Source organism: Myotis daubentonii, chromosome 6 (assembly GCF_963259705.1).
Source record: "Myotis daubentonii chromosome 6, mMyoDau2.1, whole genome shotgun sequence".
Lineage (NCBI taxonomy): Eukaryota > Metazoa > Chordata > Mammalia > Chiroptera > Vespertilionidae > Myotis > Myotis daubentonii.
This window is the reverse complement of record NC_081845.1, coordinates 52,704,146-52,719,657: the sequence shown is the minus strand read 5'-3', so window position 1 is coordinate 52,719,657 and position 15,512 is coordinate 52,704,146. Positions and strand designations below refer to the sequence as shown.

The following is a 15,512-nucleotide window of genomic DNA, read 5'->3' as shown; positions in this document are numbered from 1 at the left end:
AGTCACACAAAACTTGACTAGATGGTGAGAATTTCCTTCTCTATCTGGGGATGCATAGGGTCAGGCACTTGGAAAACAACTGAACTATTTTTGCTGAAAATAACACCAGTAATTTCCAGAGATGGAAAGGCAAAGGAGTCTTTTAATAAGAAAGCACTAGAGGAAATCTATTCCCTTTATTGCTTTTCGGGTTGATTTTCATTTAACCAGTGAGACTGTGAGTACAAGTTGGTTCAGCCCAAGTTAAGAACTTCAGTATCATAGACAGGTGCTTTTAGGGAGAAAACCGATGAGGCCTGTGAAATCACATATACAGCCACAGTGTAGAGTTTTATTTTCCTGGTATTATGCTCCATATTTCATCTGGTCTTCCTTTCTTCCTTCCCTTCTATCCACTAAACTGTTCAAATAACCCTTTTATTATTAGAAAAACATAATAATATATGCTGTAAGAAACTGGAAAACACAGACTAACAAAATCCAGCACAGTCCCACAATTCATGGGTCACCATTATTAACACTTTAGTACATGTCCTTATGGTTCATCACACACACACACACACACACTCATAGTTGTATTTTTTAATCAAAGCGAGATCATACTGGGCATAGTACTCCTCAGTTTGCCTTTTCCATAACCATCTTTCCATTTCAGGAAAATTTCATCTAAACCCAGACCACATTTGAATTTTCTCCAATCCCCAGCCCCTTCCCCAAAGCCCTTTATAACTGGTTTGTTCAAACCAGTAACCACCCCAGGACCATATCCTGCATCTGGTTTTTAAATCCCTTAAATCTTGTTTAATTTAGCATAGTCCCATTTATACGACCCTGACTTATTAAAGAAATCAGGCATTGGTTCTGAATAACATCCCATCCTGCGGATTGATCCTGTTGCTTCCTCATGGTGTTGTTAAGCTTATTTCTCTAATCCTTGATTTTCCTCTAATTGGAAGTTATATCAAAAGGTTTTATAACATCAAGCTATATACTGAATACATCACTGGGGATTTTGTGCATTTTATGAATATTTGCATCAGAAGATATCTAATCTAATACCTGGTTGACCCATTTGGGTTAGTGTGAAGGCAGTGTGTGTGTGGTATTACTTTGTGTCTCTGTGTGTTGCTTTGCTACTCCACTGATGCCCATCATACATTCATCATAATGGTTTTAACTCTAAGCGATCACCTTTGTCTGAATTTATTCCAGACATTTCAAAATATGTGGCAACGGATTACAAATAACCTTGAGGCAAAGGCTTTGTCCTCTAGAAATTTAGCCTCTCCTTGATGTTCTTGTATCCACCTGTGCTAAGGAAGGGTTGGTGCTCATAATATCACTTGGGAGGCATACTCTTTCAAAAGTAATTTAGAGAGCTCCATGTATCTTCAGCCTGATAAACTGTGGGAGATGAGGTATTTCCCAAATAAATGAAGACACACTTAAAACCAGCAATCCAGAGTACACTGTTCCTCATAGAAGAACCCACAATGGCAGTATAAGTGTTGGAGCTCAACTTCACCCCTGCCCTCTTTTCTTTTTCCTTAGAGGAATTCCTAGTGGTGTCGGTCATCGCCAATGTGCTGGTGTGCCTCACGCGTTTCTTCAGTTCTGCACTCTCAGTGGACATAGAAAGCACTATAGATACAGATCAAGGCCAGATGGCATCTTTCCCCACATGTGTGCTCTCATACCCAATTTTCAGGATCTCTGAAAGGTACCATCATTCTCACGGTCGTCACATAAGCACAGACCTTCCTCTGGCTCATGCTAGACTCAGGATGTGTCTCCTGGCTGTGCCCTCTGTCTGGAGTGGTTTGTTGTTCCATCTGTCAAGCATTCCACTGCTAACCAAATATTCCTTAAATTGTCTCTCAGCACGTCACTTCACACTGCTTCAGTGGATCCTATTGTTTACTTGATCAAGAATGAATTCTTCTGTCTAAATTTCATTCTTTCACAGGAAGGCCCCAGATATCTGACCATATTTTGAATTATTTCCCCAAATTACCATTTGTGCTAGTTAAAGCGGGCTCCTCAATGCCCTTTGAGCGCTTCATTTGGGGCCTCTGTCACACCAGTGTCTTTCCCTGCAGGATCTCTCCCCACTCGTTCCCTAAGACAGTCTTATCAGTTAACATGTAGGTGGCCTAAGCTTTGTGCAGGAGATGCAAAGGAAATCCTGTCCACACCCCCATCTGAACCTTTGCAGCACAAACAACAGCCAATACCTCTTGGCTTTACAACACATGTTCTTGAATTGTTCACCTTCGATTTCTATAATTTTGTCTTGATTCTTCAACTATATTGGAAAGAAATGGTCTTGCTTTATATTTCTAATTCATACCCAAATAAGTCACCTCTGGCCCTAGCCAGTTTGGCTCAGTGGACAGAGCGTTGGCCGATGGACCAAAGGGTCTTGGGTTGGATTCCAGTCAAGGGCATGTACCTTGGTTGTAGGCTCCTCCCCCGCCTGGGTTCATGCAGGAGGCAACCAATTGACGTATTTCTCTCACACCGATGTTTCTCTCCGTCTTTACCTCTCTCTTCCATTCTCCCTAAAAATCAATGGAAAAATGTCCTTGGGTGAAAAAAAAGTCACCTCTGAAAGGGTCATGTATTACATTCCCCTGGCTCTATGAAGTGCTGTACTGAAGCCATCTTGGCCTTTTGCATTTTTTTGTTGTTTGACCTTTGAGTTTTAAGCACACGCACACAACATAACTCCTCTGAAGGTAATTCTATATTTTTTGTACCTTACTCCAGTGTCTAGTATCGTACACTATTATAAGTTTTCCCCTAATATAGCTGAAATCCCTCACATGAAGCTGGGACACTATTTCTGCGGTTAGTGAATGAGAACACCTGGTCAACATCCACTATAAAGCCTCAAGCAGGAGGCACGGAGAAACTTTGCTCAACAGAACTTTGAAAGGTCATCACACTTCTCAACATGAACATCTTGTAACTCTGATGCATTTAACTCGCCCCCTACCCCCAGATCGACAAAAGCTGTGCTTCAAATATCTTCTCTTAGAATCCTGCTCATTTCCCCGAACCATGAAAGTTTTATCCCGAATCTTGGTGTCCCACATTTCTAATCTCTCCATTTTCCTATCTGTAAAGCATCCTTCAATGCCTGGGCTTCCACAGCTCCATTTGGCAGAAATAATACCCACACATGGTCCAAGGTGTCCATTGGGGAGGAAGAAAACATCTCTCTTGGTGCTAGAGTGCCCATCTTTACATGGCAACACCATTAAGGTCCTCTTTTTTAGCAGGCGTTTTCCTGGACTTTTAGTAACTTTCTTGTTTTCCCCACCCTTCTCTTTTTGCAACGCATAAAACAAGAAAATAGATAAGTTGTAAGGTTTTAGAACGCCTCTTTGGACAGATCTTTGAAGTGACCTGCACACATAATTCCACTCCAAACCACATCACTCAACACGGCTCGGCACACATGTAGCCATTGCTTTCCCAGGGCTGCTCCACTCACTGCTGGGTGCTGGTGCCGCCTCCCCAAATGGTATCATCTATATAACACTCTTAGAAAAATAAACCGTCATTTGGTTCTGCATATAAAGAATTTAAAAAATAAAGAAATCACCCTAGCTGGTTTGGCTCAGTGGATAGCGTCAACCTGTGGACTGAAGGGTCCTGGGTTTGATTCCCGGTCAGGGCACATGCCTGGGTTGCAGGCTCGATCCCCAGTGTGGGGCATGCAGGAGGCAGCCGATCAATGATTCTCTCTCATCATTGATGTTTTTATCTCTCTTTTCCTCTCCCTTCCTCTATGAAATCAATAAAAATATATAAAAAAATTAAAAAATTAAGAAATCAATAGAATAGAAATGAAGACATACAAGGAATCAGAAAAAAAGTGAGTAGCAATGACATTGAATACTATCCTTTATAAAGCAGAAGATAAAATGAAAGAGTTGTTAATTCAACAAGCTGAAGGCCTGTAAATGTGGCCTTCTGTATCCTTCCTTTGATTTTCTTCTAAACGCAGGAATCTTTTGTTGGCTAAATCCCAGCATTTTTTTACCCTCACCCTCAGGCCAACTTTCGGCTTGCTTGGAAACAGCTGCCAGTATTTCTCTTTGCTGCCAGTCAGTCAAAAAATGTGCTCACGTTGGAGGCCTGGCTCCATCCCACCCAGGGCGCTGAATGCATTAACTTTTTCACACACGGCCTCTTTGCCAGGCCGCACACAGAAGTCCATCTCAACAGCAAAGCTCACTGAATCACCGGTTAGTCTGGAGATGGTGTCAATGTCAGTTAGAAAGACTGTCAACATATTTTGGAGTCTATGGCCAAGTGATAAATTTAACGATATGCATCTAGTTAATAGAAAAAAGGAACACTTCTGAAATATTAGGAAACCAAAAGTGCCATTATTTAATTGCTCCGCTCCTGAAAGTAAAAACAACCCTTTGTCCAGTTTGTGCTTTGGTTAAGAACCAAAACAAACAAAATATAAACATAGAGTTGTTAACTGATTAGTGCCAATGATTTAATTTTACTTTCTTTGTGCTTCTAAGAACAGCCTTTTCTACTGACAAGTATGTACCACTCCAATGTCTGGATATAATCCATTTTATTAAGAAATTCCTGAATCAATTTTCTGGTTTACAGCTTGTCCAACCAAGATTCCAGGTGTTCTCACCCTGAGAACGGTCTCTTTCAAAAGCTGCCTGCTTGTATAACTGCACATCCACAAGAAATGTCATGGACACCCCTAACAATAGAGCGGAAACCTGAAGGAGTTTGGTGACATTCCAAGTTTTTAATGGAATGTAAATCCATTAAGATTATTAGGTAACTTTACTGATATCCTCAAATTTGTGCCAAGTGTTAAAGCTGCCAAAGAAAAGACAGAATAAAAACCGACTCTTGGATTCCAGCTCTGAGTATTTTGGTGTGGAAACTGTATTTTCTTGTAACTCATTTAAAAAACACACCATGCTTTCACTGTTTAATTGCAATCTCAGTTTTCAGGAAGCAAAGAGAAATGAGATACATAATCGATGTTTCTCTTCCGTTCGGCTTTCAGCCTAAATGGTCCTGCACTTTTATTGGCAAAGTAGGGCAGGTAATAACAGTGAACAAGAAAGCTATTCTAAGAAGTACTGGCTCAAGTGAAGTACCACTACATCACGAGTGACTCAACCATCTACTCAAGAGTGATTACTCTGCAACGATGAAGCCATACTAATTGGACAATGGCTTGCTGCCAGCTCATGTTGGCATGACCTACAATACCCTTGGCTGACAGCCATTCTGTCTCTCTATCACACCTTTTTTTTGTAATCTGGATGGGAAGTGGAAATAATTTTTAAAAACCCTCCCAAGTGCTATTTAACTTCTTATCATGAATTGAAAGTTTAATTAAGTATCCTGTTAAAGGCCTAGGTTCTATGATTAAATATGACAAAATAATAGTTATGATTACTGATCAAGTGAGGAACTTCACAGCTCTGAACGTTTGTCTTTAAGGTTATTATTAATTTTAATTGAAATAGTTAGGAGACTCCATAATAGGGGAAAGGAAAAATGTAAGGGACATTTAATTCATACGTAGAGAAGAGGTTTAGAATGAATAGATATACTGGTAACTAAAGTTTAATGCAAACAAATTGACTGTCAGAGGCTTTGTTACAGATCCACTTAAAATGTTGATTACTGTGGTCATCTTATATTATATAGGGATAAACAGCTATAGTGAAAGAAACCCTTAAACATGGCTTTGAAATCAGGTCACTTAAAAATAATTTTTAGAGATGTCTTAGTTTTTGTCTATTCAACTCCTTCTACTTTGCCCAAATAGGAACATTTCTACATAAGTTTCTTGAAATAGGATTTATTGGCCTCAGGATTTAAACACTGTAAGAGGTTTGGAAACAGCTTATGCATTTCAGTTTTAAAATTAGCTATTGCTGTGGCTATTTTCACACCAGATTTCCCTCCCTCGGTATCAGCACCGCCGAGCAGCCTTCGGAGATGGAATCGAACAGTGTTAGCTCCTCTCTTCGCGGCTCTGCTTTATTGCGCCCCCGTGTGAGACTGGGGCCCAGATTTCAGGGCTGGAAGTCACCTTTGCGTTACTATAAATAAGTTCTGCCTTTAGGCATTTCAGAATTATTAGCACGATTCTAGGACTTGAAAACTTCTTACTTGCCAGCAAGTAGTTACCTGGAATATTTTGACTTATTATTTATTTGCTTTTTTTTTTTTAATCTGCTGCCAAGTCTCACTAATGCAACTTGGAAAATTGCACCATAGCTTCTAATGAGGATTCTGAGGTAAGAGTCATTTCATCAGACAAGACTGTGCTTTCCTTTTATGGGAATAATAACAACTACTGTTTATATAGCACCATCCTTTCAAGAAGTTTAACATATCCCATTTCATTAATCCGAACAGCAGCCCTGCACGCCAAGCTGGTAACCTGTATTGTTACTCCCTGCACACTCCTATTGAAATGAAGGTCATTAAATGTAAAATACTGTGTCCAAAATCCTAAAACCTTCTAAAATGGTTAGAGAGCAATGATCTGCATCTTCCACAATCTGCCTAGGTTCTAGGTCATCCAATAGTGGTTCTACAGTTCTTTCACTGTCATCTCCTGTGAACTCTTATAAGACCATTTCTGAAAAGTCAGGGAATATTCACAAAGATAAGAGACATGAGTTCTCTCCTCTTCTGAAGTTGTGTGGTTCTCTCCTGACCAGTCTCCATGGTCTTTCCCTCCTTCTCAACCCAACTTCTCGCCTCTCTTTTTGTCCAGAAGAATTTCTTTTCTCCCTCCAGCAGGGATCTAGAAAAGTTCATAGGTTAACAAATTTATATATAGCATGGGATAGGACTTCAGAGTTCATTCAGCCAGAGTCCATCATTTTCAGATAGAGATGTACCTTGCTAGATTGAGTCTGTCCCCTTGGTCAATAGATCCTGTTCTCTCAAGGGCATTCATTTAATAAAATTGACTTTCTGTCTCCTGTATCAGCAAGTTTTCTCTCTCTTTTGGAACTTTCCCATCAACCCAAGTATTAGTCAGCATGGGCTAGGCTCTGCTGTGGTGACATATAAACACCAAATCTTAATGGCTTAACATAAAATTTATTTCTCATTCATGTCAGATCTGATTTGAGTCAGATGGCTCCCCTCCAAAAGTGACTCAGGGATCTGGGCTGCCTGAGTTTGGCACATCAACCACTTTCTCTTCATCTCTTAGCACAAAATACACGTACTAATTATAAATTAGTAACTCCACCTTAGAGTTTTTTTTGATACCAGTTAAATGAACAGAAAGAACATGAATAACTCATATCTACTTTTAACTGCCTCATACCAGAATCGACACATGATTTCTATTCATATTTCATTAGCTAGTTCTAGTCACATAACACACCAGACTGCAAATTTGGTCTCCCTTTGAGTCCAGGATTGAGGAAAATTGGATATGGGTGAATACTGATAATCTTTACCACAGAGTGAAAACATGCTGAAATTTATACTTAAAACAAAACAAAACAAACAAACAAAGGAAACCTCTTTTGACACCATTTCCCTCCAGTTATTGAACTACTCTGCTCCCTTTAATTTAAAAGGCGGACATACAGATGGCATATATATATATATATATATATATATATATATATATATATATGAAAAAATGCTCAACGTCACTGATCATCAGAGAGATACAAATTAAAACCACAATGAGGTATCACCTCACACCTGTCAGAATGAATCAATAAATAACAATCATCAAGTGCTGGTGAGGATGTGGAGAAATGCAGACTGCTGGTGGGAATGCAGACTGGGGCAGCCATTCTGGAAAACAGTATGGAGTTTCCTCAAAAAATTAAAAATGGAACTGCCTTTTAACCCAGTGATCCCACTTCTGAGAATATATCCCAAGAATCCCAAAACACCAATCAGAAAGAATATATGCACCCCTATGTTCACAGCAGTGTTATTTACAATAGCCAAGATCTGGAAACAGTCCAAGTGCCCATCAGTGGTTGAGTGGGTAAAAAAGCTTTTGTACATTTACACAATGGACTACTATGCAGTTGTGAAGAAGAAGGATCTCTTACCTTTAACAATAGCATGGATGGACCTAGAGATTATTATGCTAAGTGAAATTAGCCAGTCAGAGAAAAACCATTATAATCTCACTTATATGTGGAATCTAATGAACAAAATAAAGTGACGAACAAAATAGATCCAGAGCGATGGATACCTGGGACAGATAGACAGATCTCAGATGTGAGGGGAGTGGGGAGGACTGGATAAAAGAAGGTGAAAAGATTAGCCAAAGGACATATATGCATAGCCCATGGACACAGACAACAGTGAAGGCCAGGGGAGGGAGGGACACAGGGGCTGGGTGGAGGTGGGCAAAGGGGAACATCTGTAATAGTGTCAACAATAAAAACAAACAAACAGACCTTAAAAATGTAGCTTACATTAGCTTTTTCAAATTCTACTCTTCCCATTCTTTCTTGAATACAATTGATTTCATCTTCGTCCTAGACATGCAGCCCCAGAAGTGCTCAATGAAACCACAAATGGCTTCCAAACTGCTGGAGAGCCAATATTCAGCCTTGGTCTTAACTGACTAACAGCATCGTTTGACATGGTTGATTACTCTCGCTCCTTGAAATACTTTTCCTGGCTTCCAGCACTCTTTGTCTTTTCTGCTGGTTCCATTTTATCTCCCTGACTTTTTTTTAAAAAAAATTAATTTCAGAGAAGAAGGGGGGAGGGAGGGAGGGAAGGAGGGAGGGAGAGAGAGAGAGAGAGAACATCGATAAGAGAGAATCATGGGTCAGCTGCCTCCTGCATGCCCCCTACTGGGGATGGAGCCCACAACCTGGGCATGTGCCCTGACCAGGAATCGAACCGTGACCTCCCAGTTCATGGGTCAACGCTCAACCACTGAGTGACACTGGCCTGGCTCTCCCTGACTTCCTAATACTGGAATACTGGAAAGCCCAAGGCTCAATCCTGGAACCTCCCCCCCCGCCCCCGCCCCCCCCGCCTGCCCCCTGCCCCGGCATCTACACTTATTCCCTTGGTGATTGTGTCCTGTCTTGTGGTTTTCAATATCCCCAATACTCTGGTATTAAAACTTCTACCTCTAGGCTAGATTTCTCTCATGGATGGCAGCCATGCATCCTCCTGTGTACGAGATATCTCTGTTTAGATTTAACAGATATCTCAAACTTAATATGTACAAAACAGAATTCATGATTCCAACCCCCTCCTCAAACCTACTTCTCCCAGTCTTCACCAATCTTAGTGAATGGCAACTCCATTCTTCAACAGCTCAGGCCTCAAACCTTGAAGATATCCTAACTCCTCTCTTTCTCTTTCATCCCATGTCCAACCAAAAGAAGATCCCATAAGCTTTACCTCCAAAATCTCACCAGAATCTGACACTGATCACCACCTACTGCTATCATCGTGATCTAGGCCATCAGGCCATGCCTACTTCTGCCCTTGCTCTCTTTCCATCTATTTTCACACAGAAATCAAAATGACCTTCTCCTGTGAAACCCTCCAAAGGCCTCCCAGCTCATTCCAAGAAAAGGTAATGTGTTCAACAGGTTCACAGCCTGGCCCTGTTACCTCTCAGCTGCTTCCTCCCACTTCCTTGCTCACTTGGCTCCTGTGTGTCAAACATGCCAGTCTCAGGGCCTTTTCCTTGCTATCCCTTCTGCTTGGACCACTCTTTCTCCAGATGTCAGCAGAGCTGGCTTCCTCACCTCCTTCTGGCCTCTATTTAAAAGTCACCTCCCAAATGGTCCTTTCTTGACCACCATGTCTAAAGTGGCAATACCTATAACCTGGTGTTTCTTAACCCCCTTCTCTGTTTTATTTTCCTTGATGGCATCCAACAAAGTACATATTATATTTATTTATTTTCTGTCTCTCCACTGGAAAGTAAGCTCTCTGTTGCTTACTAGGTTCACCCAGCATCTAGAATAATGCCTGTTACATAGTAGGGCCTTGATAAATACTTGCTGGAAGAACGAATAAGTGAGTGAGGAAACAGAAGCCCAAAGAGGTTGCCTGGCTTGCTCAGGAACTTCCATGCATTTAGTGCGAAGGTCCAGACTCTGGTTTCCTGAGTCACTCACTACTGATGCTCCTTAGATCTCAAAATTTGCCTGTTAAGAGTTTTGTCTAGGTGGTGAATGGGTGAGGCCAAAGGGCTGACTCTGTGTGCTGGGATCGGTGAGTGTTTTGTTCTTCCTATCTTGGTTATGCCACTTGCCAAAGACCTCACCCATTGCTTCTCACCAAATCTCACCTCCCATAGTTAAACCTAGGCTCAGAATGCTGTTGGCATCCTGTACTGTAGCGTTAAATAGTATTTCATACTGAAAAGGCTGTTCAAAGACAATCATGCCTGTCTTATTACTTCTTTAAAAGACTGGACCTAAGCCATCCCAGAGACATTAACAGCTTTCATATCCTCTGAAAACTTTCAGACAAGAAGATGCCATAATTTCCTCTATGCTTGGCAGTGCTACCACAGGAACGTTCTTTATTGCACCCTGTGGTTAAAGCTTAACAACAAATGCCTTTTCTTCAGAATCCTTTTGGGTCGGCTGTCTTTTTTGCTTAGCACTGGAAAAAACAAGATTTGCCCTAAAATGTTGAGAGAGAGAGAGAGAGAGAGAGAGAGAGAGAAGGAAAGAGAGAGAGAAGGAAGGAGGGGGGGAGAGAGAGAGAGAGAGAGAGAGAGAGAGAGAGAGAGAGAAGGAAGGAGAGAGAGAGAGAGAGAGAGAGAGAGAGAGAGAGAGAGCAAAAGACAAGGCTAGAGAGTGAGTGAGCAGAAGTCTGAAATACATTTATACCTATGAAAGCATACGGTCCACCTGAAGGGGCCATATTTACCCCTACCCTGTAGCTATTCTCTGTAAGAACCCTTCCCCATGAAAGGACATGGGAAAAAGCCCAAAGAAAGGTGGTGGAGCCTTGGCAATAACCTCTTTTCCCTCTAGTTTTTAATATTTATTTTTGACAAATAAAAATTGTGTCTATTTAAGGTATACAATGTGATTTTGATATATGCAGAAACTATGAAGTGATTACCACAATCAAACCAATTAACATATCGATCACCTCTCATAGTTATTTTGTGTGTGTGTGAGAACAATGGAGACCTACTCTCAGCAAATTTCAAGTATATAAACACACTATTAACTACAGTCAGCATGCTGTACACTAGGCTTCCAGGCCTTACTCATCTTATAGCTGAAAGTTATTTCCCCTTTTGCCCTACCCCCCACCCCTGTGGTGCCCAACCATTGCACTCTCTCTGTTTAGATGAGTTTACTTCTTTTTAGGTGCTACATACGTGATCTCACATTGCTACATGAGATTATACAATATTTGTCTTTCTATGTCTGGCTTTTTTTTCACTTAGCATAATGTCCTCCAAGTTTACACATGATGCTGCAAACAGCAAGATTTCCTTTTTTTTTTTTTTTTTTACAAATGAATAATATTCCATTGTGTGTATGTATGTGTGTGTATATATGTATGTATGTCGCATTTTCTCTATCCAGTCATATGTCAATAAACATTTAGGTTGTTTCCAAATCTTGGCTATTGTGAATAATGCTACAGTGAACATAGGAGTGCAGACATCTCTTCAAGATAGTGATTTTATTTCTTTGGATTTATACCCAGAAGTGGGATTACTGGATCACACGGTAGTTCTATTTTTAATTTTTTTGAAGGACCTCCATACTGTTTTGCACAGTGGCTGTATTAATTTAGATTCCCACCAACAGTGCACAAGGGTTCCCTTTTCTCCACATCCTCGTCAGCACTTGTTATCTTTTGACTCTTTGATATCAGACCTTGGCAAAAACCTCTTAACAGCTGCTCTTCCCCTGGTATTTTGGAAGGGAGCCAAGCAGCCCCATATGAATGGGGTTGAATGGCAAACCCATTGTGGGCTCCATGTCTCCTAAGGAAGCACACCCCATTCCTGCCCTCTGCACTTGACACACCGTAAGAATGAACTTCATGATTGTGATGCACTTCCAGCATGGTCGGCATCCAGCCCAAAACGGTTTTAGTGACTATAGCTAAGCAGGTGCTGTTGAGCCAACTTTAACACTAATGAGCAGTGGGATAATGGTCTTGCAATGCTTGGCACAGCAGCCACTGTCTCTTCATCTCTTAGCACAAAATATACTTACTAATTATAAATTAAACTATCTGTTTCATTATTTAATGAAAGTACTAAGTATAATGTCTTCTCTTCCACTGTTGGCTGACACACATTCCTGAGTGTTTTTTAACGGGGAGCCAACCTCAACTCATATAACTCCTAGGGACTATCTGCCACTCCATTTTAGGGGGAAGAAAGCAAGATAGTTCAATGACTTCTTGGCTTCTGGAAGGTGGTCTCTATTTTTGTCTCTCCCCCTTCCAGTTAAGAGGTTACACCAGCACTGTGGCTCTAATTTGCTGGTAATCGCATTGCCCATCAATACTCAGGATTTGGGGGTAGAAATGTACAATTGGACAGCAGCTGGAAGCAGAGCTGGGTTTGGCCTAAACTGACCGAGCAGGGGTGGTGGCAGTCTGTATCTGGAAGTTTCTTAGTCCGAGGAGGAGCTCTCAGACTCGGTCCTGCTGGCCCCTGGGAAATACAATGGCTGTCTGGCCGGGGAGTGTAGAGGTGGGCCAAGTGTGAACAAGACTGGGACAGGGCCAGAAGCTGATTTGAATTCAGTGAGAGAATGATGATGAGGTTCAAAGATTTCCAAGGGGCTAATCAAATGCTTTTTCTTACATCATATGAACCAAATGCCAGTTAGTTCCAGGCAGCTACTTTCCAAGGTACTGTTTGGGATTTCTTGTTGCTCACCACTTAATTCAAATTCTATGAAGTCATTCACTGAACTAGGAGGTACAATGACCACAGAGCCTGCAAGGACATTTCAGTGTGTACACAGCAAGGAGAAGAAAACAATGCCCAGTGCTGGGGGTCACAGGGGGGGTGTTCTGAGCAGGGGGGCGGGACTCCTGGAAGGAGGCTTCAGAAACAATGACAGACCCACAAAGGAAAATGCCACTGGGGCTGGCTCCCACGCCCCATCAGCAAGATACTTAGAGCTGGGTTACGGACAATAGGAATTCATGTTTCACAGGAAGAAAGAAGTATCTAGTTATGTATGAAGGTTTCAGGTACTTGAGCAACCAGAATGCTTTCATGGTTTGGAAATACAGACAACATAGGGACAGCAATCATTTTACATGGCTAGGAAGAAAGAAAATCAACACATCGCATATTCCCACTTAACTGGAACACAATCAATCATAAAGGCCAAATAGCAGGTTTTTGTGTGATGCCTACACAGTGTGCCTCTTACTTTAAAGAGTGCCCCATGCCAAGGAAATAAGATACTGTCAGGGCTTTGATCTAAAAAGAAACTTTCAGGTTACAGCTGTGTGCATTTATATCTCGGTTTCCTTTAAACTTTACTGACTTGGCATCATATTATGATAAATAATTCAAAGACATCAGAATTTTAGGGGCTTTTACAGATAAGAACTGGGGCTCACAGAGGTTTAGTGCCTAGATCAGACTTCCAGAGGTAACCAGGCAGGCAGGGCTTCCGGCACATGGTCCAGGGAGGCTCAAAATGGGGCCAGCAGACACTGAAGAGAGGCTGATTACATAAAACATGATTTACACCTGTAAATATATATATACATGTGTGTATGTGTGTGTGTGTGTGTGTGTGTGTGTGTGTATATCAATTGATTTCAGAGAGGAAGGGAGAGGGAAAGAGAGATAGAAACATCAATGATGGGAGAGAATCATTGATAGGCTGCCTCTTGCATGCCCCACACTGGGAATCAAGCCAGCAACCAGGCATATGCCCTGACCAGTAATTGAACTATGACCTCCTGGTTCATAGGTCGATGCTCAACCACTAAGCCACACCGGCTGGGCCATTTACAAATATATTTTAATTTTTTTTAAATCAGTGAAAAAAAAACATACAAATGAGGTGGCTCTCAAAGAGATACAGGTAATAAAAGAACTATAATCCTCACACCCCTCCCCCTAAGACCATTTTGGATAAATAAACGTTTTCCAAATATTGCCAGGGAATTCCAGAGTAGGAATAAATTTAAAAGGCATTCTTGCTTCTCACCTAGAGAACAAAGGGTTTTACATTTGACAGATATTTACTGTGGGATAGGGACCATGCTGAGAACTTTCATATTCATCATCCCACGGAATAATGGGTACTCGCCCACTCTTGCAGATGAGGAAAATCCAGCTCCCAACACCCAGTCACACCAGAGCTGCCGTTCCTTGGCCTTCCCACATTACTTGGTACATAAGCTACCCCAGCCCCAATTACATCACCTTCAACTGATTTGTCCTTTGGCTTCTAGTTTTGGGATCATTCTAGTTACCTATTTGTAAGTGCTGTGAGGAGGAGTAAGGAGACTTTTTGTGAGTTCTCACTTTATCAGGTGGCCACTCTCCCGTTCTGCAGGACTCACGGCAGATGTTGCTTAACAAGGGACTGGATTTGCTGATCCTCTCTGACTCCCATGTCTTACTTGTCTGGCTATTTGTTTTTATTTTATGTTGAATTTAGATGCCTTTCTTGTCCCACCACTTCCTTTTGCCTTATACATAGCCTCTTTACTCATTTGTATGATCTGCCAGGGCCCTGGAGGCATTGGGGTCTATGACCCTGGGATTTAATGCCAGTGGTCCCCACATCAGGGTGGTGGGATCTTTGGTTTCTCCTAGGGTTGCCGTGAAGAGCTGCTCAGTGGATTACTGCTCAGCTCTGGGGTAGACTATGGACGTGAGCTTCACCCCTGGGAGCTGTGCAGTGGTGGTGGTGGCCGTGGTGTTGTGCACTGTGCACAGGGATTGATTCTGGCCCTGAACACAAAGATCAAGGCTGCTTAGTGTTATCCTTGATCCCATGAAAATGAAGGGGAATGAGGATGATGGAAAAAGAGACACTGTATGCACAGTTCAAAGGGTGGCCAGTTTAGCGGTTTGTCATTATTGTGAAGCCCATCATTTGAATTCCTGCAGCTCAAACCATCCAATTGAATGTTCATCTCTGGACAGATCAGGTCCAGCCACCAGTGTCCTCAATAGACTGAAATGACTCAATTTACTGAAGTAATTAAGAAACCTGAGTAGGGTATTTTCAACAATGGTGAGAAAAGCAAGTCTGCACTTCTTAGAATCATCCTATATTAACTGTCAAAATTTCAGCTTGCTTTTTACTTTTTCCCCAAGCAAGAACGGTGCTGTGAATACTCTTGTTCTTCAGCTCTCAGGGGAACTCAAGTGCTCCTTCAATCATTTGAAACAGAAAAATCATAGCAACAGTCCCAGTGATTCAGATCCCACATCGAGGACTGTACCAAACTTCGGCTGTGAACTACTCAAAACCTGAAGAGTCAGTGAACCAGAAACTGAG

The 15,512-nt window shown here is 41.6% G+C and overlaps 1 protein-coding gene across 5 annotated transcripts in view; it reads right to left on the bottom strand.

Annotated features, from left to right (window-relative positions):
• Window positions 1-15,512, bottom strand: part of BACH2 (BTB domain and CNC homolog 2) — a 344,951-nt gene that overhangs the window by 64,613 nt on the left and 264,826 nt on the right. The window lies entirely within an intron of this gene.